General features: G+C 37.5%; 1 protein-coding gene across 8 annotated transcripts in view; it reads right to left on the bottom strand.

Annotated features, from left to right (window-relative positions):
• The window catches only part of LOC141404342 (uncharacterized), a 100023-nt gene that overhangs the window by 36713 nt on the left and 39427 nt on the right, over positions 1-23883 (bottom strand). For all 8 annotated transcript variants that reach the window (XM_073987871.1, XM_073987866.1, XM_073987867.1 and 5 more), the window contains exon 3: positions 14750-14791. The gene's annotated coding sequence lies outside the window, so the exon portion shown is untranslated. The remainder of the gene's footprint in view (positions 1-14749; positions 14792-23883) is intronic.

Here is a 23883-nt window from a genome sequence, read left to right as displayed (position 1 = left end):
CGACGTACCAGGCAATCAGACGCCGGCATCCATGTTACTATTTTTTACACGCTAAAATTTTTCGAGTAAAAAGTTTTTAAATAGTGCGTCATTCGGCGATACTTTTGCTTAAAGAGAAGTGAACATTTTACAACTTTTTTGAGTACGGGAACGGGTTTTCGGGTAAAATGTGTAAAAGTCCTAAAAATTTTAAAAACTTTTTAGTTCTGGTACAAAGCTTATATGAAAACGTGAACCTGTTCTGATAATTATACCCTCAGCCTTTAGGCTATGAAGGGTATATACACTTTCATACGGGCAAAATGTGCCTCATCGAAATAATGGTTTTAGACCCCAAGTATGTTTGGACGAAATGTGTTTCAGACAATTTGGAGTCGATTGAGCAATGTCCGTCCGTCTGTCTGTCTGTCTGTCTGGCTGGCTGGCTGGAGCGCACGATAACTCTCGAAGGGATGAACCGATTCGGTTCAAATTTTGGCTTTCGTAATATTTTGTCCAAACTTAGTTTAAGTTCGAAGATGAGCTATATCGGTCCACTCCTTCCGGTACCTCCCCCACAAAAGTTCGAAAATGTTCGGAAAATTTGTACGCACGATAACTCTTGAAGGGTGTAACCGATTTGGTCCATACTTTGCCCATCGTGGAGCGTGTACCAGACTTAGATCAGGTTTTAATATGGACTCAATCGGTCCACTCCGTCGGGTACCTCCCACACAAAATTTTGGAAAAGTTCAGTTTAGGAACATCTCTCGAATCGCTTTGATTTTTGCTTTAGCAACTTGTATTCACTGCCCTCCATACGACGGTATAAGTTTCATCAGGGGCAAGTCCATACTTCCTGAGAAAATAGCCTGAAAGTTGCAAAAAACCCCTATGACACCATGTGAGGAGGTTGGAGGGCAAAATAACTCTCGAACAGGTCTGCCGATTCGGTCCAAAGTTTGGCCTTAGTAATATTTTGTCCAAACATAGTTTAAGTTCGAAGATAAGCCATATCGGTCCACTCCTTCAGGTACCTCCCCCACAAAAGTTCAAAAATGTTCGGAAAAATTGTGCGTACGATAACCCTTGAAGAGAGTGGCCGAATTGGTCCATACTTTACACATCCTAATATATCTACCAGATATAGATCAGGTTCAAATATGGACTATATTTGTCCACTCCACCCGGTACCTCCCACTCAAAATTTCGGATACATGTTCACTTTAAGACCTGCTTTCGAATCACTTTGATTTTTGTTGAAGCAACTTGCATTGCTGCCTCAATTGCGATGGTAAAAGTTGTTTCAGGGGCAAGTTCATACTTCTTAAGCAAACATCCCTGAAGGTCTAAAAACCCCTATGGTACCATATGACGTGGATGGAGATCTATTCTTTTTAGTATCTCCTCCGCAAAACTTTTGATATTAAATCCTAATCAACATTTTTGTCAGTTCAAACGCACAAAATTTTTAAAACTCCCTAAATACATGCGTTTTTTGGAAAAGAAATTGTTTCAATATACACAGGCTGAGGGTATATCTCTGTCGGCAAAGCCGACTGATACTTTTTTACTTGTTCTATTTTGAGATGCTGTACAATGAACACTAAATACCGAATTTCATCCATTTCGGTTTGATAATGACGCGGTAACCTTCAAAATAACTAAAATCGTGAGGTACAGTTCTATGGGGCTACATGTTAAAGTGGACCAATACCGAAAGTGATGGAAAGTGTTATACCCCCAACGAAGACTAACTCCTTATTTCTTGGCACTTCGGTTTGACATTGAGGGCACCACCTTCAAAATGCCAAAAATCGGGAGGTACTGTTATGTGGGGGCTATATGAAAACATGGACCTCTACCAACAAATTGCAGGTGGAAAGATTAATGCAACCACCGAAGACGAATTACCGAATTCCAGCCATTTCGGTGGGATATTGAAGACGCAACCTTCAAAAAACCGAAAATCGAGAAGGTGCCGTTCTATGGGGGCTATATGAAGGCATGGACATATACCGACACATTTCAGGTGGAAAGTTGTATATTCCCCGCCGAAGACTAATCACCGCATTTCAAGCATATGGGTGTGATATTGATGCCAAAACTTTCAAAATACCGAAAATCGGAAGATACCCTTCTATGGGAGCTACATGATGGCATTGGCTTATACCGTCAAATTTGAGGAAGAAATGTTAATACCCCCAACGAAGACGCCACAACCTTCAACGGAGGTACCGTTCTATGGGGGCTATATGAAGCCGTGGACCCATACCAACAAATTTCAAGTTGAAAGTTGTATACCCCACCTAAAATTGGGAAATTCGTCTCTGACGAATATTTTAATTATCCCCTTCATATTATGGTGGAGAGCATAAAAACAGTCGGGAGGGGTCAACTATGAAACCCTTGCACCACGATTTCATAGTATGGCGAAATTTTTTCTAGATAAAACTGCGTCTCAATTTCCAAATTTCATTAAAATGACATTTCATTAACGCGGTGCTCTTGAAGCAACTTTACTTTGCTTACACCTGGGATGTTTTTGCGATTTCGGAAACCATAATGTTCATAGGAGAAAAATCAATAAACAAAAAAAAATCGCCGGAGCGCTTTTTAAATAAATCGCGATTCAAGTTGACATTTTTAGGGTTTTTTAGGTTTTCACGATTGTGCTTGGAAACCGCAAGTCCCTTCGAAATAGGACTAAAGAAAATGTGTATTTCTAGTCCGAATTTGGTGACATTTTCCAAATTTTATCAAAACTGGACAGAATTTGGTTGTTTGGCGCACCAAATACCTACAATCAGGGAAAAACCAGTAAGAAAAGGATCAAAGCTGGGCGGGGCCGACTATATGCTTTGATCCTATATGCTTCACGACTGTGAATATGTAAAATATGTTTGGGAGCTATATCCAAATCTGAACCGATTTCGATATAATTTGGCACACTTATTTCTAGACCGAATTCGACCTGTACGTTGCGAACAAAAATACGTGGGCAGATGGACGTACACGTAAATCGACTCAGAAAGTGATTATATGTATATTCCCAAAAGGAACTATGGGTCTACTTCGTTTCCTTTTGTATGTTACATACAAATGCACAAAGACATAAAACCCCTTACCACAGTGTGGTGTAGGGTATACATGCATATGGAAACTAACTCAGTATAAAGAATGGGACTGCGTTTTTCGGGAGCGATTATCTTCTCCTTGCTTTTGGCTCAAATTTGGTGTCCATTACCCACCACAGTAGGTATTATGACACACTATTATAATATGGAATTTATTTACTTTATTTATTACAATTAATAAAAATTTTTTAAACCAATATTTGAGCAAATGTAGACATGCTAATGAATATCACAAAATGATGGACAAAAATATGGCATAGAAACATAATTTTCAATTCAACTATTATTTTGCCATGATAACGGCCAGCACACATATACTCGTAAATGTACATATCTGTATGTAAGTACACATGAAATTGACTGACTAATCTCCATGTGACATGGACTTTTATTTCCATTCCCGTTTGCACGTGTCAACTTAAAATAATGAAATAAAAATAAAAAAACGAAATATTGGGATTTCCTGCTAACCAAATTTAAACAATGTGCCCATTTTTCAGATCAGAGAGATAATCATTGTTTTCTGTTTTTTGATTTTTTTTTGTTTTGCTTTACGAGTTCACTGACTTTTCAATTAATGTCAAGGTAATTGAATTCAAACGTTTGACAATTTGCTGCTGTTGATCTTGTTTTACTGGCAAATTTTCATCATGATCCCTATGGTATTCATATGCATATCCAAAACTGGCCGAAAGATGAGCACCGCATTTGACATTGAACTTGAAATTTACAATACAATTGCAGAAAGTATTTATTGCTTAGCTTAGCTCTAATTGAAATCAATCTTATTTCTGGCATTTATTTACTAGCAAAAAGAAAAAGAAAAGAGATGGGCTTTGTTTGTCACAACCTTGAACTTGAAATTTTATTAGAAAATTCAAGATTAACATTAAATTGTAAAGACAAATCCCACAAAAAAAAAAGATAAGTAAATATATGAGTAAATTGTTTGACATCAAGTATTGCAATTTAACCATTATATGACAATTTTTGTTAAAGCTATCAGCAAATAAGTACTTTGAGGTTTGAGATGTATCAATTGCTTATTGAATGATCACTTCTTTTCTTTAAATTATCATAAACCTTAGAAAAAACGTCTAAAAGTGGTAATTATAGTAAAGATAGCTGAATACGAAACCACTAGCTAAAATTTTAACCGATTACTTCAAATTATAAAACTTCAAATCATAAAATCCCAAAACCTTATTTATGAAATTTTATGGTGATCGGTTAACGTTAACCAGTGCCACCCGTGCAATCTTTGTTTCCATAGTAATTTGTATGGGGCCAAGGGTGAATGTTTACGAAAAAGTCAAAAACCAACCCTACAAAAACTTGTGAAAATCGGATCGGATTTTTATATAGCTCCGATATGCATATTTTACTGATTTTAGGTATTTCGGCCACCATATATCTTTATCAAAATCCGATACGATTTTTACAATTTTTAGAACCAGAACTTCATTCAAAATTTCTTAGAGATTGGTCCACAATTACAGCCTGAATCTTGAATAGAAAGGGCGGCGGAGTCTAATATTTCGAGGTGTTACATGATTTTTTTGGCACAACCAACTTTTAAACCAACTTTAATATATGAAATAAGTGGTGGCACTTTTTCAAATCAGCAACACTTGGTTAATGAGCAATAAAAGTTCATTGAAATGTATAATATTTTCCCCCTACAAATACAAGGGCACACAGCTAGACTTGTTACAAACAAAAGTGCAGTGGAACACATTTTTGACGGCAAAAGAGTTTTACGAAATGTTAAAAAGCAAAATAGAAGTCGTCATCCCAAATAAAAAACGTCAACCCTCCGAAATGTTGTTTCACTAATTTTTTCTCTAACAAAACAAGAGCAACAGTCGTTTACTGTCCCTATGATGCAAATTCTTCCCACTCGGTTCCACTGTCCTATAAAATGGGTAAATATAAATGATGTAGATTATCAGACAGCATGCAGACGGTAATAAATGTAGTATATTGACACAAACACTCATGCACTCCAATACATATTAAGCATGTAAATTGGCCACTAAGCAAAAAAAAAATAAAACTTTTGCACACAATGTTGCAAGTCGACAAACAAAAAACTGCATTATAAAATAAACCTTAAATGCTAAGCAATAGATAAGAACGCTTATACTGCTGCTCCTGCTAATGCTGTCGAACCGTAGACAGAAAATACTCAATTAAAAATTGCACAGCAGGCGATTGTTGCAGAATGTCTGCAAACGAATTCTATTTTTGCCTCAGAAAAAGGCTACACGTGTAACGCGGTATTTAGCCAGCGGCTATTACATCAGCCAGAAAACGTAATAAATCTAGAGGCGATTCTAAATAACAACTTTGTAGGTATGTGTAGCAACACAACAGCAACAACAGGGACAATGAATGTTGTTATAAATCACCAAGGAACTTAATTGCATTAATTTTGTTTATTTTTTTACACAAGAAAGTGTTACATAGTTGCATTATAACATTAATTAGAAAGATCTGACAAAATAAAAAGGAAGAGAAGAAGAAAATGTGAAAGAAAATTGAAATGTTGATTTTTATATATTGACATGCAAATTAATTATGGCAATAATATTTCCACGTAAATATCAGGAAATGCGTATTTTTGGTTAATTTTGTAAACAGATGCCATCATAAAATAATGAACTGTTACGAAACCCCCACCCCAATTATGGTAAGAGCCGACTAAAATGAGCCTGATAGCAAAGAACGATAAAACCAAGTCGATTGTTACAATGAGCAATATAATATCCAGACCAAATATGAAACTTGAAAGCTAACATTTTAAGTGATTTCTTTCGGAAAGGGTCTATAGAAGTAACCTTTCTTTGAGAAAGGGTCTATAGAAGCAACCTTTCTTTGAGAAAGGGTCTATAGAAGTACCCTTTCTTTGAGAAAGGGTCTATAGAAGCACCCTTTCTTTGAGAAAGGGTATATAGAAGCACCTTTTCTTTGAGAAAGGGTCTATAGAAGCACCCTTTCTTTGAGAAAGGGTCTATAGAAGCACCCTTTCTTTGAGAAAGGGTCTATAGAAGCACCCTTTCTTTGAGAAAGGGTCTATAGAAACAACCTTTCTTTGAGAAAGGGTCTATAGAAGCACCCTTTCTTTGAGAAAGGGTCTATAGAAGCACCCTTTCTTTGAGAAAGGGTCTATAGAAGCACCCTTTCTTTGAGAAAGGGTCTATAGAAGCACCCTTTCTTTGAGAAAGGGTCTATAGAAGCACCCTTTCTTTGAGAAAGGGTCTATAGAAGTCTTTGAGAAAGGGTCTATAGAAACACCCTTTCTTTGAGAAAGGGTCTATAGAAGCACCCTTTCTTTGAGAAAGGGTCTATAGAAGCACCCTTTCTTTGAGAAAGGGTCTATAGAAGCACCCTTTCTTTGAGAAAGGGTCTATAGAAGCACCCTTTCTTTGAGAAAGGGTCTGTAGAAGCACCCTTTCTTTAAAAAAGGGTCTATAGAAGCACTCTTTCTTTGAGAAAGGGTCTATAGAAGCAGTCTTTCTTTGAGAAAGGGTCTATAGAAGCACCCTTTCTTTTAGAAAGGGTCTATAGAAGCACCCTTTCTTTTAGAAAGGGTCTATAGAAGCACCCTTTCTTTGAGAAAGGGTCTATAGAAGCACCCTTTCTTTGAAAAAGGGTCTATAGAAGCACCCTTTCTTTGAGAAAGGGTCTATAAAAGCACCCTTTCTTTGAAAAAGGGCCTATAGAAGCACCCTTTCTTTGAGAAAGGGTCTATAAAAGCACCCCTTCTTTGAGAAAGGGTCTGTAGAAGCACCCTTTCTTTGAGAAAGGGTCTATAGAAGCACCCTTTCTTTGAGAAAGCGACTATAGAAGCACCCTTTCTTTGAGAAAGGGTCTATAGAAGCACCCTTTCTTTGAGAAAGGGTCTATAGAAGCACCCTTTCTTTGAGAAAGGGTCCATAGAAGCACCCTTTCTTTGAGAAAGGGTCTATAGAAGCACCCTTTCTTTGAGAAAGGGTCTATAGAAGCACCCTTTCTTTGAGAGAGGGTGTATAGAAGCACCCTTTCTTTGAGAAAGGGTCTATAGAAGCACCCTTTCTTTGAGAAAGGGTCTATAGAAGCACCCTTTCTTTGAGAAAGGGTCTATAGAAGCACCCTTTCTTTGAGAAAGGGTCTATAGAAGCACCCTTTCTTTGAGAAAGGGTCTAAAGAAGCACACTTTCTTTGAGAAAGGGTCTATAGAAGCACCCTTTCTTTGAGAAAGGGTCTATAGAAGCACCCTTTCTTTGAGAAAGGGTCTATAGAAGCACCCTTTCTTTGAGAAAGGGTCTATAGAAGCACCCTTTCTTTGAGAAAGGGTCTATAGAAGCACCCTTTCTTTGAGAAAGGGTCTATAGAAGCACCCTTTCTTTGAGAAAGGGTCTAAAGAAGCACACTTTCTTTGAGAAAGGGTCTATAGAAGCACCCTTTCTTTGAGAAAGGGTCTGTAGAAGCACCCTTTCTTTGAGAAAGGATCTATAGAAGCACCCTTTCTTTGAGAAAGGGTCTATAGAAGCACCCCTTCTTTCAGTAAGGGCCTAAAGGTTGTGATTTCAAAAAATTACCCGAAAATTGTATGTAAAATTATATGTAAGATTTTATCAAATCTTAAGTAAATACTTATAAAATACGATACAGGGATTTGAGGTTGGAAATGTCATCACCCTAGTCAACGTACTTCCATAAAATTGCAAATCTATACGAGACATCTTCTTAAACTGCACTTTTCCGGAAATGTTTGAAGTTTTGTGTGGCATATACCCGAACAAAAAATAATAGGAGGTGCAAGGTTCAGGCCAAATCGCTTGATCCATTCAAGAGTTATCGTGCGCACCAGCCAGCCAGACAGACGGACGTACAGGGCTAAATTGACTCCAAATTGTCTGAAACGGGTTACGTCCAAACGTGCTTGGGGTCTAAAACAGTTGTTGCAATGAGTCACATTTCTTATAGAAGAATCGGAGAAGAAGAAAACATAGAATCACAGAAGACGGATTCTAGTGAAAGATTATTAACATAATATATTTTTTCTATATCCAAAGCAGAGTAAAAAAATTTCAAAAAATTCTCCTCCCAATAGTGGAAATGGCCAAAAACCCAATTTTACAATTGGAATTGGCACATTCAATACCGAAAGTCCCCACATGTGATATGTCTACAATTAAAGCAGCACAAAAAAAACCTACAACAGCAACAACAACAATGTAATCAGTTGTAGACACAACGTCACATTTGACGAATACGATAAGAAGACGACGAACAGAGCGCAAAAAGTGGAATAAATGAAAAACGATAACAACAAATGGCCTCAATCATATTAATTCAACTGCGACGACGACAACGACTACAGAGCTATGGTGTCTACAATAACAACAACAGCAACTGCAACGAGACATGGTACAAAAACAAAATGCTTAAATTGTACATTGAGTCGATGATAAACAAAAAAAAAAAAAACAAACAGAAAAAATATTTATTGTATCAACTGACGTCGATAGTTCGTAGACTATGGCACAATAACAACAACGGCAACAATTCATTAAAGGCCACAGTCTCAGCCATACGTTGATATTTTGTTAACCACCTTCAATTGCAACACTGCCACCCAGCCAGCCGGCTAAAGAAGAAACAACAAGCCAATAACCAACCATTCACACAGCTAGCAGTAGCAGCAGCTAGTCATTCATAGCTCATTGACCAGTTGTTGCTGTAGCCGGCCAGCCAGCCGTCTCTTGGACTTTCTCATGGTTTATTTACACATTGGCTTTGCTTGTTGTTTGCTATTCATTTTGTAGTTTAGTTTAATGCCGTTTATGTTTTCATTTATTTTCAAGCCCTCCCGACACCCCATCGGCTGCCATAATTGCTGTTTTATGCATTTGATCCGTTTTTTGCAGTGTTAATGATTTTGTCGGGCAAATATTGCCACCATCGCCGTCTTTGTTGGTAGTGGTCGGTCATCGCCGTCATCATATGCATGTTTGTGTTTTTTGTTGTTTTTCATTTTACATTGCATTGCATTTGCGCATTACAACAAAACATTGTTTTTTTTGTATATTTACGATGATAGTTTTTTGTTGTTGTTCTTATGTCTTGGAATTTTCTTCAAAATAAACAAAAATTATTTGTCTGGCTAAACAAAACAAAAAATAATATAAGAAACAACTAGAAAATATATAATTATTATGACCGCGTCTCCTAAAACCTAAACTTTTCTATAGAACAGAGGAACTCAGTTAAGGCTTCTATAGAATAGAGTACCTCAGCAGAAATCTTCTATAGAATAGAGGACCTCAGTTGAGGTCTTCCATAGAATAGAGGACCTCAGTTGAGGTCTTCTACAGAATAGAGGACCTCAGTTGAGGCTTCTATAGAAGAGAGGGCCTCAGTTGAGGTCTTCTATAGAATAAAGGACCTCAGTTGAGGTCTTCTAAAGAAAAGAGGACCTCTTCTATAGAATAGAGGACCGCAGTTGAGGTCTCCTATACAATAGAGCACCTCAGTTGAGGTCTTCAATAGAATTTTGGACCGCAAATGAGGTCTTCTTTAGAATATAGGACGTTGATGAGGCTTCTATAGAATAGAGGACCTCAAATGAGTTCTTCTATAGAATAGAAGACCTCAGTTGGGATCTTCAATTGAATAGAGAACCAAATTGAGGTCTTCTATAGAAAAGAGAACCTCAGTTGAGGTCTTCTATAAAATAAAGGACCTCAGTTGCGGTCTTCTATAGAATAGATGACGTCAGTTGAAATCTTCTATAGAATAAAGGACCTCAGTTGAGATCAATAGAATAGAGGACCGCAATTGAGGTCTTCTATAGAATAGAGGACCGCAATTGAGGTCTTCTATAGACTAGAGGACCTCAATTGAGGTCTTCTAAAGAATAGAGGACCTCAATTGAGGTCTTCTATAGAATAGAGGACCTCAGTTCAGGTCTTCTATAGAATAGAAGACCTCAGTTAAGGTCTTCCATAGAATACAGGACCTCAGTTGAGGTCTTCTATAGAATAGAGGACCTCAGTTGAGGTCTTCAAAAGAATAGAGGACCTCAGTTGAGGTCTTATATAGAATAGAGTACTTCAGTTTAGGTCTTCTATAGAATAGAGGACCTCAGTTGAGGTCTTCTATAGAATAGAGGACCTCAGTTGAGGTCTTCTATAGAATAGAGGACCTCAGTTGAGGTCTTCTATAGAATAGAGGACCTCTATTGAGGTCTTCTATAGAATAGAGGACCTCAGTTGAGGTCTTCTATAGTATAGAGGACCTCAGTTGAGGTCTTCTATAGAATAGAGGACATCAGTTGAGGTCTTCTATAGAATAGAGGACCTCAGTTGTGGTCTTTTATAGAATAGAGGACCTCAGTTGAGGTCTTCTATAGAATAGAGGACCTCAGTTGAGGTCTTCTATAGAATAGAGGACCTCAGTTGAGGTCTTCTATAGAATAGAGGACCTCAGTTGAGGTCTTCTGTAGAATAGAGGACCTCAGTTGAGGTCTTCTATAGTATAGAGGACCTCAGTTGAGGTCTTCCATAGAATAGAGGACCTCAGTTGAGGTCTTCTATAGAATAGAGGACCTCAGTTGAGGTCTTCTATAGAATAGAGGACCTCAGTTGAGGTCTTCTATAGAATAGAGGACCTCAGTTGAGGTCTTCTATAGAATATAGGACCTCAGTTGAGGTCTTCTATAGCACAGAGGAACTCAGTTGAGGTCTTCTATAGAAGAGAAGACCTCAGTTCAGGTCTTCTATAGAATAGAGGACCTCAGTTGAGGTCTTCTATAAAATGGAGGACCTCAGTTGAGGTCTTCTATAGAATAGAGGACCTCAGTTGAGGTCTTCTATAGAATAGAGGACCTCAGTTGTGGTCTTCTATAGAATAGAGGACCTCAGTTGAGGTCATCTATAGAATAGAGGACCTCAGTTGAGGTCTTCTATAGAATAGAGGACCTCAGTTGTGGTCTTCTATAGAATAGAGGACCTCAGTTGAGGTCTTCTATAGAATAGAGGACCTCAGTTGAGGTCTTCTATAGAATAGAGGACCTCAGTTGAGGTCTTCTATAGAATAGAGGACCTCAGTTGAGGTCTTCTATAGAATAGAGGATCTCAGTTGTGGTCTTCTATAGAATAGAGGACCTCAGTTGAGGTCTTCTATAGAATAGAGGACCTCAGTTGAGGCCTTCTATAGAATAGAGGACCTCAATTGAGGTCTTCTATAGAATAGAGGACCTCAATTGAGATCTTCTATAGAATACAGGACCTCAGTTGAGGTCTTCTATAGAATGGAGGACCTCAGTTGAGGTCTTCTATAGAATAGAGGACCTCAGTTGAGGTCTTCTATAGAAAAGAGGACTTCAGTTGAGGTCTTCTATAGAATAGAGGGCCTCAGTTCAGGTCTTCTATAGAATAGAGGACCTCAGTTCAGGTCTTCTATAGAATAGAGGACCTCAGTTGAGGTCTTCTATAGAATAGAGGACCTCAATTGAGGTCTTCTATAGAATAGAGGGCCTCAGTTCAGGTCTTCTATAGAATAGAGGACCTCAGTTCAGGTCTTCTATAGAATAGAGGACCTCAGTTCAGGTCTTCTATAGAATAGAGGACCTCAGTTGAGGTCTTCCATAGAATACAGGACCTCAGTTGAGGTCTTCTATAGAATGGAGGACCTCAGTTGAGGTCTTCTATAGAATGGAGGACCTCAGTTGAGGTCTTCTATAGAATAGAGGACCTCAAATGAGGTCTTCTATAGAAAAGAGGACCTCAGTTGAGGTCTTCTATAGAATAGAGGACCTCGGTTGAGGTCTTCTATAGAATGGAGGACCTCTGTTGAGGTCTTCCATAGAATGGAGGACCTCAGTTGAGGTCTTCTATAGAATAGAGGACCTCAGTTAAGGTCTTCTGTAAAATGGAGGACCTCAGTTGAGGTCTTCTATAGAATGGAGGACCTCAGTTGAATTCTGCTATGGAATAGAGGACCTGAGGTCAGATTTTCTACGGAATGGAGGAACTCAGTTGAGCTCTTCTATGGAATAGAGGACCTCAGTTGACGTCTTCTATAGAATATAGGAGCTCAGTTGAGATCTTCTATAGAATATAGGACTTCAGTTGAGGTCTTCTATAGAATAGAGGACTTCAGTTGAGGTCTTCTATAGAATAGATGACCTCAGATGAGGTATTTTAAAGAATAAAAGACCTCAGTTGAGATCTTCTATAGAATAGACGATCTCCGCTGAGGTCTTCTATGGAATAGGGGACCACCGTTGAGGTCTTTTATGGAATGGAGCACCTTAGTTCAGGTCTTCTGTAGAATAGAGGAACTAATTTGTATTCTTCTGTACAATAGAGGAACTCAGTTGTGGTCTTCCATGGAATATAGGACCTACGTTGAGGTCTTGAACGTGTGTGGTTACTATTGATCTACCATATATGCAGTGAAGATTTAATTTAGATATCCTCCCGTGTAATGAATATTTTCTGATATTGCAATATTTTCAAAACGGATATTCCGTAAAAATATGTATGTAAATAAAGCAATGCATGTGAGTGTGTGTGGGATAGAAGCAGAAACAAAAAATAAAAACCATGTACCAAGAAATAAAATAAAACCATGGCTTCTACATGCAGCACAAACATAAAAGGGGGTCAATGAGTCAATGACCATTTCAAATGCACTAAACGCACCATCACCACAGCCAACTTCATCGCCGCCATTGAAGCTAGCATTATGCAAAAACAACAACAATAATAATACCATAACCTAGGTATTAGCAACACGCATAGTTAGTTAGGATATGTGCTGCAGACATGTCTTATGTGGCTTAAAGCATTCAGGGCAATAACCAAATAGGGGAGTTTTCTGTATTTTTTTCGCCCTTCTTTACATACAGACACATGTACGTTGGATATGTCTCGAGACGAATGACACTTGGTTCAGTTTATTTGTTATTATTTTTTGTCATTATTTGTTCAACTACAAGTCTCAAGAAGAGAAGTGTTTGTGTGTTGATTGGTGGGTACTGCGTATGATTAATATCGAATAGTTGCAATATTGCAGTGCGTATACTTGACAATAATTGTTGCCGCAGATAGGTAAAGTATACGTTATTATAGGTGGTGATTAGAACCAAGTGAAGGTTGGTAATAGAATTTCATATTCAGAGTAGAGCTGGCAAACAATCGATATTCCCAACATTAGATATTTTCGATATTTAATTTCAAAAAATCGATAGCTATTGATATTATCGTTAATTTGTCATCGCCACTAATTTGGAAATAAAAATGTCGGAAATGTCTAAGTTTTTGTTGACATATTGCACAAGTACTTAACAGAAATTAATTTTATTTAAAAAAGACACAAAAATACAATTTACTTTTCAGAAAAAATTTTACCTGTAACTACGGACTAACTTTTTTACATTCTCAAAACCGAAAACCGCTTAATTTATATTCATTTCAATAGATTTTAGGTTAGAAGTTTTTAATCCTACCACCGTGGTGCAATGGTATGCACGCCCGCCTTGCACGCAGAAGGTCGGGGGTTCGATTCCCCGGCCAGGCAACATCGAACATTTTTCAACGGTGGCAAAATACCCCTCAGTAATGTTGGCGACATTTCCTGAGTATTTCAGCCTTGAAAAACTTCTCCATAAGTGGTGTCTTAAGACACGCCGTTCGGACTCGGCGATAAACAGTAGGTCCCATATCATTGAGCTAAATATGAATCGGGGTGCACTCATTGATATGAGAGAAGTCTTCCTTGTCCCGTATGGGATGTTGCGGAACAATGTTTAATATCGATAGACAAAACTATATCTCGATATTGAATTTTTAAAAAATAATCGATACTGTTGATAGTGCCATCGATTTTTTGCCAGCTCTAATTCAGAGCCTAATGCAAACTCTAAAACTGCTGATTACACCCACATTCTAGTACGGTTCAGTGAAAAAGGGATATTTTCGCAAGAAGTTGTCGTGTTAATTTTACTTAATTTTTAATTTTTGAACAAAATAAAAACAAAAACATAATTTTGTTACATTCATTGTATACGGATTGTTTTGCTCAGTGTGTTTTTGTTTGTATTTTATTTTTGAGGTATTAATTAAGTCTATAAAGTCTAGACGATTTTTGGTCTTCTGTCTGGCCTTTAAAAACACAAATAACCACGAGTAGAACAAACACCTTTTGGTTCAATGATCCAACAACAACGCATATTAATTCTTTATATATTTTGGTTGTTTTTTTTTATTATCTTCTTTTTGTTTGATTTTTTCAACTGTTCATTCAGCTTGATAAGACAAGAGAAACAACCGACAACTGACAGATAGAAAAGCTGACTAAGTGACAAAATTGTCAATGACATTAAATCACCTTTTGTTTTAATAGTAACGTGATGAACTAATTCCTTAGTCCATATTTACATTAGGCAATTTTCCTTGCGGCAATTGTCAGTTTGTGGTTGAGAGAGGTTGTCCAACCTCAGCTCACTCTCCATCAAACTGAAAATTGCCGCAAGGAAAACATGGACTTAGAATCTTATTTGAAACAAAGTTTGATGAACAAAAATACCGAAATAAAAGAATAATTCAAATCTATCAATAACAATAATATATGAAACTTACAGCATAGATCCAATGGGGGCACGATCCAAAATCCAGCAAAATCTGTTGAATAAAAATTTACATCAAAACATTTTATACATTTTATATGAAATTAATTCAATTAATATAAAAGTTTACTTTGTGGCGTTCTTTTTAAAATTCATCCATTCAATAAATCTTTAAAAAATTCTTTTGATTTCATTGACTTGAGTAGAATATCGACATAAGTGACTTTGTACTCAAATTTGCATTCGGACATTTTTGATAAAGAAATAAGACCACAAAATAAATTAATTTTAAACTAAGGGGTGGTTTTCATACAAAAGAAACGCTGATAACATTATAACAAAAACATTTTAGTACATTAGGGTAACCCAACAAACATTTTTATTGAAATTCATAACTTCCAAAATGTTTTTTGTCAATTGAACTCCCATCAAAGCTCCAAAGGAGATCATGCTAAGTCATACAAGGGCAAACTAGGATCGTGACATCTAACTTAATGACGACAGATCTGAAACCGTTTTTTAAGACTTCTTAAAATATAATAGGACGAAGGTAAGATTTCTCTCCACTTAGTTAGGTTGCAGAATCCTACGAGTGTCAAACCAGGGTATTAAAACATATAAAGTTATGTCAAAATCCATTAATAAATACTTATGTTTCCGCAACATCCCAGAAGGGACAAGGTAGACTACTCTCATATCAATGAGTGAACCCCGAGTCATATTAGCTGAATCATATGGGACTTACTGTTTATCGCCAAATTCGAACGGTGTGTCTTATGACAACACTTGTAGAGATGTTTTACATGACTGAAATACTCCGGAAATTTCGCCAACATTACTGAGGGATATTTTGCCACCATTGAAAATTTGATGTTGCCTGGCCCGGGAAACGAACCGCAGAACTAAGTTTACTATGGCAAGGGTGTTTGCGAAATCAGATGGGACATAACGTCAGGAGCATTTACATGAATCTCACCTTGACGGCTCTCATCATGGTGCAAAATTGCACGGGAGTACCGAAAAAATATGAGTCGACCAATGCCCCATTGGGATTACCTAGAGAGATTCTTTAGCGCAGTTGCCGTACACATAGCTTCCTTGTCTATCTCGCAGGCACCAATTAGAAAATCCACTGTATGAGTTTCGAGGTTTATATGTTACCCGGAAAAGTCTCCGATCAGACTTCTTAGTCGACACTACTACCAGTTTTAGTTCCATACAAATCGGAGCTAGTGGCACAATTTGTGAAGTTAGGCATGACCTGGTTATATGGAGAAATTCTGTCGATATACCTCAAAAAGTCTTCTGTCTATTGAAGACCTCAAAATTTCTTCTGTTTATAGAAGACCTCATGAGGTCGTTTATCTATAGACGACCTGAAAAGGTCTGGCAGACATCAAGAAGTCTATGGGAGACATGTTTTTTAATTGAAAACCTTCTACTTATAGAAGACCTTAAGAGGTCTTCTCTCTATAGGAGACCTTAAGGGGACTTCCCCTTTGTAGAATACCTTAAGAGATTTTACGTATATGTAATATCTCAAAAAAAATTATTCTGTATATAGAAGACCTCATGAGGTCTTCTGTCTGTAAAATACCTAAAGAGATCTTCTACCTATAGAAGTTCTCAAGAGGTTTTTGTCTTAAGAATAGCTTAAAAGGTAAACTTTCTAAGTAAGACATGAAAAGGTCTTCTCTATATTAAAGACTTCAAGTAGTATTTTGTCCATAGACTACCTGAAGAGGTCTATAGGAGACTTTAGGAGGTCTTCTTGCAGGAGACCCCGAGGGATCTTCTGTCTAAAGAAGAGCGTAAGAGGTCTTATGTATATAGAAGTACACAATAAGCCTTCGGTCTATAGAAGACATCAAAAGATCTTCTGTCTAAAAAAAGACCCAAAGGCCACCTCTTTCTATTGAAGACCTTTTGTCCATGAACTCCCTGGAGAGGTCTGTAGGGGACTTAAGGAGGTCTTCTTGTAGGAGACCCCGAGGGGTCTTCTGTCTATGTATATAGAAGTACACAATAAGCCATCGGTCTAAAGAAAACATCAAGAGATCTTCTGTCTATTGGAAATGACCTAAAAAGTACTTCTCTATATAGAGGTTTTTATATATATAAGATCCAAAAGACTTTCTGTCTAAAAAAGACCTAAAGAGGTAGCCTTTCTATTGAAGACCTTAAGAGGTCATCTCTATAAAATACTTGAAGAGGCCTATATGTGACTCTAGGAGGTTTTTCCTCTTATATAAGACCCCGAGAAGTATTCTATAGATAGGAGACCTCTTGAAGTTTTCTGTCGGAGACCAAAAGTGGTCTTCTATCTATAGTAAGGTCTTCTATAGATAGAAGACCACTTTTGGTCTCCGAGGTTTTCTGTACGTAGATGACCACATAAAACCTTCTGTCTATTGAAGTCGTCAAGAGGATGAAGACGGCTTATGATGTCAGGATGTAGAAGACCTTAAGAGGTCATTCGTCTTCAAAAGCATGAAGACGTCTTCTGTCTTTAAGATGTATTCTGTCTATAGTCGACTTCAACGGGTCATCTCTCTATAGAAAACTTCAAGGGGACTTCTGTCTATAAAAGACCTACAGAGATGATCTGCCTATTTAAGACATCATGAGGACTTTCGTCTTTTAACGATCTCAGTAATGCGATTCTCTAACTCATTTTTTGAGTTACCGACAAAAATCAGTAAAATTAAAATGTTCGGTAATTAACAATGTTTGTCGGTAAGTTAGCGACAAATAGAAAGTAGTATTAAACTTCTACCTAAGTTTATTTGAGTTTTTCATTCACAACTTTGCGTTTTAATGTTACCGATTTCTGTCGGGAACTCAAAAAATGAGTCAGCGCATCCTACTACAGAAGATCTTATTCCTATTAAAAGGTCTATAGAACAAGTCAAGAGGAAGAAGATCTCAAGAGGTGTTCTGTCTAGGAAATCATAAAGAGGAAGAAGACCTCACAAATTCATCTATCAATAAAAGATGTCAAGATGTAGAAAACCTCAAGATGTCTTCTATCTACAGAAGGCATAAAGAGGTCTTCTGTCGGTAAAAGCCCTCAAGAAGACTTATAACTATAGAAGACCCCAAGATGTCTTCTATATTTCCAAGATCTCAAGAGGTCTTTTGTTAATAGATGGACCACAACAGGTTCTCTGACCTTAACGACCTCTAGAAGCCTTCTGTCTCTACTTCGCAGAGTTCAAAAGGTCTCCTGTCTACAGAGGACCTCAAAAGACCTTCTGTCTATAGAAGAACTCGAAAGCGTAAGTCTATATGCAACCTTAAGAAGTCTTTTGATTATAGAATACCTATAGAGGAACTCAAGAGGTCATATGCCTATAGAAAACCTCAAGAGATCTTCTGTCTATATAAAATCTCAAGAGGTTATTCTGTCTATATAAAACCTCAAGAGTTTTTCTCTCTATATAAGACCTCAAGTAGTTCCTCTGTCTATAGTGAACCTCAAGAGCTATTCTGTCTGTAGAAGACCTTAATATGTCTTTTGTTTGGCATATGGACATCCTCGATGACAAGAGCTCCTTAAGAATTCTATAGACTATTTCAAGAGGTCCTCTGACTATAGAAGACATCTGGTCTATTGTCTATAGAAGACCTCAAGAGGTCTTCTGTCTATAGAAGACCTTAGGAAATCCTATGTCTATGGAAGATCGCAAAATGTCTATAAAAATCTCTACTTCGAAGAGTTCAAAAGGTCTCCTGTCTACAGATGACCTCAAAAGACCTTCTGTCTATAGAAGAACTCAAAAGCTTAAGTCTATATTCAACCTCAAGAGGTCTTTTGATTATAGAATACCTATAGAAAAACACAAGAGGTCATATGCCTATAGAAAACCTCAAGAGATCTTCTGTCTATATATAAAATCTCAAGAGGTTATTCTGTCTATATACAACCTCAAGAGTTTTTCTGTCTCAAGTAGTTCCTCTTTCTATAGAGAACCTCAAGAGCTATTTTGTCTGTAGAAGACCTTAAGATGTCTTTTGTTTGGCATATTGACATCCTCGATGACAAGAGCTCCTTAAGAGTTCTATAGACTATCTCAAGAGGTCCTCTGACTATAGAAGACATCTGGTCTGTTGTCTATAGAAGACCTCAAGAGGTCTTCTGTCTATAGAAGACCTTAGAAAATCCTATGTCTATGGAAGATCGCAAAATGTCTATAAAAACATCTACTTCGCAGAGTTCAAAAGGTCTCCTGTCTACAGAGGAACTCAAAAGACCTTCTGTCTATAGAAGAACTTAAAAGCTTATGTCTATATTCAACCTCAAGAGGTCTTTTGATTATAGAATACCTATAGAAGAACTCAAGTGGTCATATGCCTATAGAAAACCTTAAGAGATCTTCTGTCTATACAAAATTTCAACAGGTTATTCTGGCTATATAAAACCTCAAGTAGTCCCTCTGTCTATATAGAACCTCAAGAGCTATTCTGTCTGTAGAAGACCTAAAATGTCTTTTGTTTGGCATATTGACATCCTCGATGACAAGAGCTCCTTAAGAGTTCTATAGACAATCTCAAGAGGTCCTCTGACTATAGAAGACATCTGGTCTGTTGTCTATAGAAGACCTCAAGAGATCTTCTGTCTATAGAAGACCTTAGGAAATCCTATGCCTATGGAAGATCGCAAAATGTCTATAAAAACCTCAAACACTTTTTCCCTTTGGAAGACCTTGTGTATATAGTAGATTCCAAGAGGTCTTTTGTCTTCAGAAGTCCTAGTCATGTCTCCTTTCTACAGATGACCTCAAGAAGTCTTATGTCTACAGAAGAGATCCTCTATCTTTAGAAGAAGTCTTTTGTTTATATATGGACCTAATGAGATCTTCTATCTAGAAAATACTGCAAGAAGTCCTTTGTCTCTACTTCGCAGAGTTCTGCTCTCCCACACGTTTCAGCCCATGCCCATATGATTTCTAAAAAATCGGGAGATGAAGAAAGTAGCTGAGAATCTATTAGAATTAAACAAAAATATTTCAAAATATCGACGTTGGCTATTATATTACTTAACACCATTAGCCTTTTTATTCTTTAATTCCAAAATTACCAAATTTGTTATCTAACTGTAATAAGGTATTCGTACCATATAACTGTTATCTCAATATTACATAATTCTAACAATGCCACCCACACACGTATATTTGTGCATGTACATGTATTCGCTTCCTGTCTGGCCTAAATTTATACATACACTTCGTCGGCATGTGCCTCCCACAATTCTAAATAAATAATCAAACTTATTAAAGGATTTGTTTTCGAGGGCGACTGAATGGCATAAAGAAGTAATATGGAAATCCTTGGTTCCCAAGATCGAGACAAATGTGGTGGGTGTAAGTAAATATGTATATAAAAAATTAATATATAATGTGTTTGCAGGAGTAACAGAATTTTGGGTCATATATCAAGGTATGTGTGCGTTATATTCCGCTGTTTAAATATATTTTGTTTCACTCGCTCGCTCTCTCTCAGTCTCTCTTATTAGCTGTCTCTCTACATCTTGGCCACATTTGTTCGATGGCCCTTATTGAGTGAAGCTTTTGTTAGAAATTCCATTCCAAGGAAATACCTTTAAAATGAGTCTGTTTGACAATGCGGAGCATATTAAGTGAATTTATGCTCCTTGATTCTCTCCAAAAAATAAATGTTTGTATTCATTTGTTTTTGTTTCCTCCTATTGAGAATTAAGTGGTTAGCACAACCATACATACATATACACTCATTGAGACACACAATGTTTCCTCTTTATACATTTTAGGTAGCTACCAACCAGCCAGATAGTCATTTGGTGTTTACGAAGTTTTATTCCAAAGCTTTTATTTATTTGTATCAAATATTTATGAGATCCTGTTTGTTGTTGTTTGGTTCAATAAATGGCACGAGAGCATAGAAGAGAGTCAATAAAATACCGAATGCTGATTGTCTCCTTATGTCTGGGCTATAATGGTTGCCGACAAATACAAAAAAAAGACAACAACACAAAAGATACCGAGGACATACACAGACACACAGTACGAACAGCACGCATACCCAAAAATTGGGTCAGTAGTTCAGAATTGTGTGATATTTCTTGGTAAACTGGAGGCGGAAGTTATCAAAACCAACAAGCAAACATTTGTATATATAGTTGTGTGTAAAATTATAGCATCGCTTTAAGACAGACAGTCTATACTCAATTAAACTTGTTTAGGTTTTATTTTAGTTCTTTTCTTTATTTTGTGTTCACCGTTAGCTTTTTGTGGTAGCAACATCTTTATCTCATCAACAATTCTCAAACGCATCAAAAATGCATGAATTATTCGCCAAGAGAAAAAGCAAATAATAATCAGTGATGCCTTTGATGTTTCTTCGACAGGAAAGAAACCAGACACAAACTACAACCAAATACATCACAGGAATGGTTAGTTTCTTTGAAGGCTGATTGACGGCATAATAAAAGATGAATAACAAAAACAACAACGAGAAAAAAATTGCCGGCTATATGTATGTAAATACATACATATGTATGTGTGTGTATGTAGTATTGTTGTTAGGGGGTCAATTTAGATATTCTTTTTTTTTCTTGGCGTTTTTAGAATTTAATAGATTCTCTTGATTGCAATGTGAAAGCAAATGACAGATAATAGACTAAGGAAATAGATGAATTGTCGGGATGGTACATACTGAATGTCTATGGATCGAAATTCCTTTAAAACAAAGAAAGAGAAATGAATGTTTTGGATTTGCGGAAAACTTCTCTATCGTTCCTTTTACTGGTAAAGACTCTAATTTAGCAGTGCCCATTGCTCATGGCGGGAGTCAAGTAGAAGATTGACTTTGTTCTGTTGGTTGATAGAGTTGGCCAAATGGCCTTTGACACATTGCACCTAGGTTCATTATGTTATAATTGTTTGGCTTTTTCGTCAAAGAACATTACAATTATCCGAAAAAGTTGACATAGGGTTGGTTTGATAGAGTCAGTGGTTGATAGACTTTTTGTTTCCCATAGCGTCCCAGAATCGTGGTATCCTGCATAGTCTGAAACCATTTGTTATTTTTTCCAAGGCTGCTCTGCACACAAGAACGGCCTCAAATTTGATGTCAAAGGATTTAAGAGCAATTTGTTTATCCACAAAGATAGTCACCGGTTCAAAGATATCATCATTCTGGCTGTTCATCAAATTTGTAGCTTTCCTGATCGCTAAAATTTTAGCTTGTGATACACTTCAGCCATTATGCAACTTGTATGAGTATTCAAGACCTTTCCTTACACAACCAGTTCCGGTACCTTCTTTCATCTTGGAACCATCTGTATAGAATGCCAGACCGTCTAGAGGAAGGTTACTATGGTTCCAGTCGTCTCTAATTGAGATAACGACATCTACATCTACAAACCTCAAGACAGGTGATATGTAGTCGCTGAGTTTCCACTTTAAGGTCTGCCCCAGAGCACCGATTTCCTCGTTTTTACTCGCGGGTGAAAATTACTCGCGAGTTGGAGTACTCGAATAGTGCGAGCAAATAGTCCTATTAGACGGGTTTTACTCGAGAGTGAAAAGTACCAGCGAGTGGTACTTTTGTTTTATTTGGTAGCATTCGCGAGTACTCCTGGTTTAAAAATAACAGTGGGAGTGAAAATGCTGGAAACATGCCCTCCCCCTCAACTTGCGCCACCACAATTTCCCCCCAAAATTACACAGCAATTTTATTCAAAAAATTTTGTTCAAAAATATATTCTTTTTTACTCGAGTTTACACTTCGAGTAAACTCGTACTCTATTTCGAGCATTTTCACTCCCACTATTTTTGTTTTTATGAAAAACTCGTACTCCTCAAGTACTCGTACCCACAACAGCTTTTCACTCGCGGGTAAAGTCGAGCAAGTCTGAAATATGCTTCGCGATTGACGAGTAAAAATAGAGTATACTCGAATTATTTTTTCTACTGGCGCGAGTACTCCCGCTCGAATTCGAGGGAGTTTAAATCGCGAGTAGAATTCGAGCGAGTATTTCGGAGCATGCCTATAGCCTTACAGCACAACGTGCTGCCTGACATTTAATGCAGAGCTGCTTGCGAATCGCTTCTAGCGGCTCCCATCATTAGAGTTGAGGCTGCTTTTTGCATCTTGTATATTTTGCTGGATGTCGATTTCGGGCTAGAGAGTGAGAGACAAGAGATCCATAGGGCCTCACCACAGTGTTATATAACCAGTTTATAATCGTTGGGTTTAGTCTCCAGCTTTTCCCGAAATAATTCTTGAGCGAAGAGAATGCTATTTATCCTCTCTTCGCCCTCTCCTCAACTTTCCTTTTCCATGGTTGCTGAGAGTCCAGAATTATAGCTAGAGATTTAGCTTCGGGCGAGATCTGTAGTTGCATTCCATTCAGTACAAAATTGCTCGGCTTAGGTTTTCTAGGGAAGAGTACCAGTTCTTTGCTTGTTGGATTAACTCCAAGGCCGTTTGCTTTAGCCCAACGAGATTGCATTGTTAAGGCTCCTTAATTTGCCAGAAACCAGCAGCTTTACGTTAACTGTGTAAGCGATAACATTAGATAATTGGATAATCAGGGCATCCAATTCCGTCAGTAGTTGTAGCCACAGCACACAGTGAGAGCACTCCACCCTGAATGGTCCCTCTTGTTAGTGTTTCCTAATCTTCGTCTCCCATCTTCCCAACATTTTAGGGTTTCCAATGTTCTGTCATTTCTAAGTGACAGATTAACTGATTCATGTTTTACATTATTGAAGACCCATTCTATATCAAGAGAAACGGTCAGCGTAAAGTTTGAACTTTCCATGTTCCTTTCAATGTAACCCACCACCTCTTGAAGTGCATATTCTACGGATTTGCCTTAAATATAGGCATGATGTCAGTTACTTAAACAGACGATGTCTACATGCCTCCTAATCTCCAGGTCGAACAATCTTTCGAGTGTTTTGAGGAGAAAGGAGGTTTGGATAATGGGTCTGTAGTCCTTCGGTATGGAGTGGCTAGACATCCTTCCTTTAAGAATGCAAGTAATTTTCACCTGTTTCCACAGGCCAGGTACGCATGAAAAAGACAGACAAGCCCTATAGATCTCCTCCAGGATTTGGTATATTCGCATTGATGCAAATTGGAGCATCGTTGGTGTTATAC

This window comes from Musca autumnalis, unplaced genomic scaffold, assembly GCF_047663935.1.
Source record: "Musca autumnalis isolate F117 unplaced genomic scaffold, ASM4766393v1 scaffold_4, whole genome shotgun sequence".
Lineage (NCBI taxonomy): Eukaryota > Metazoa > Arthropoda > Insecta > Diptera > Muscidae > Musca > Musca autumnalis.
This window is presented reverse-complemented; position numbering and strand designations above follow the sequence as displayed.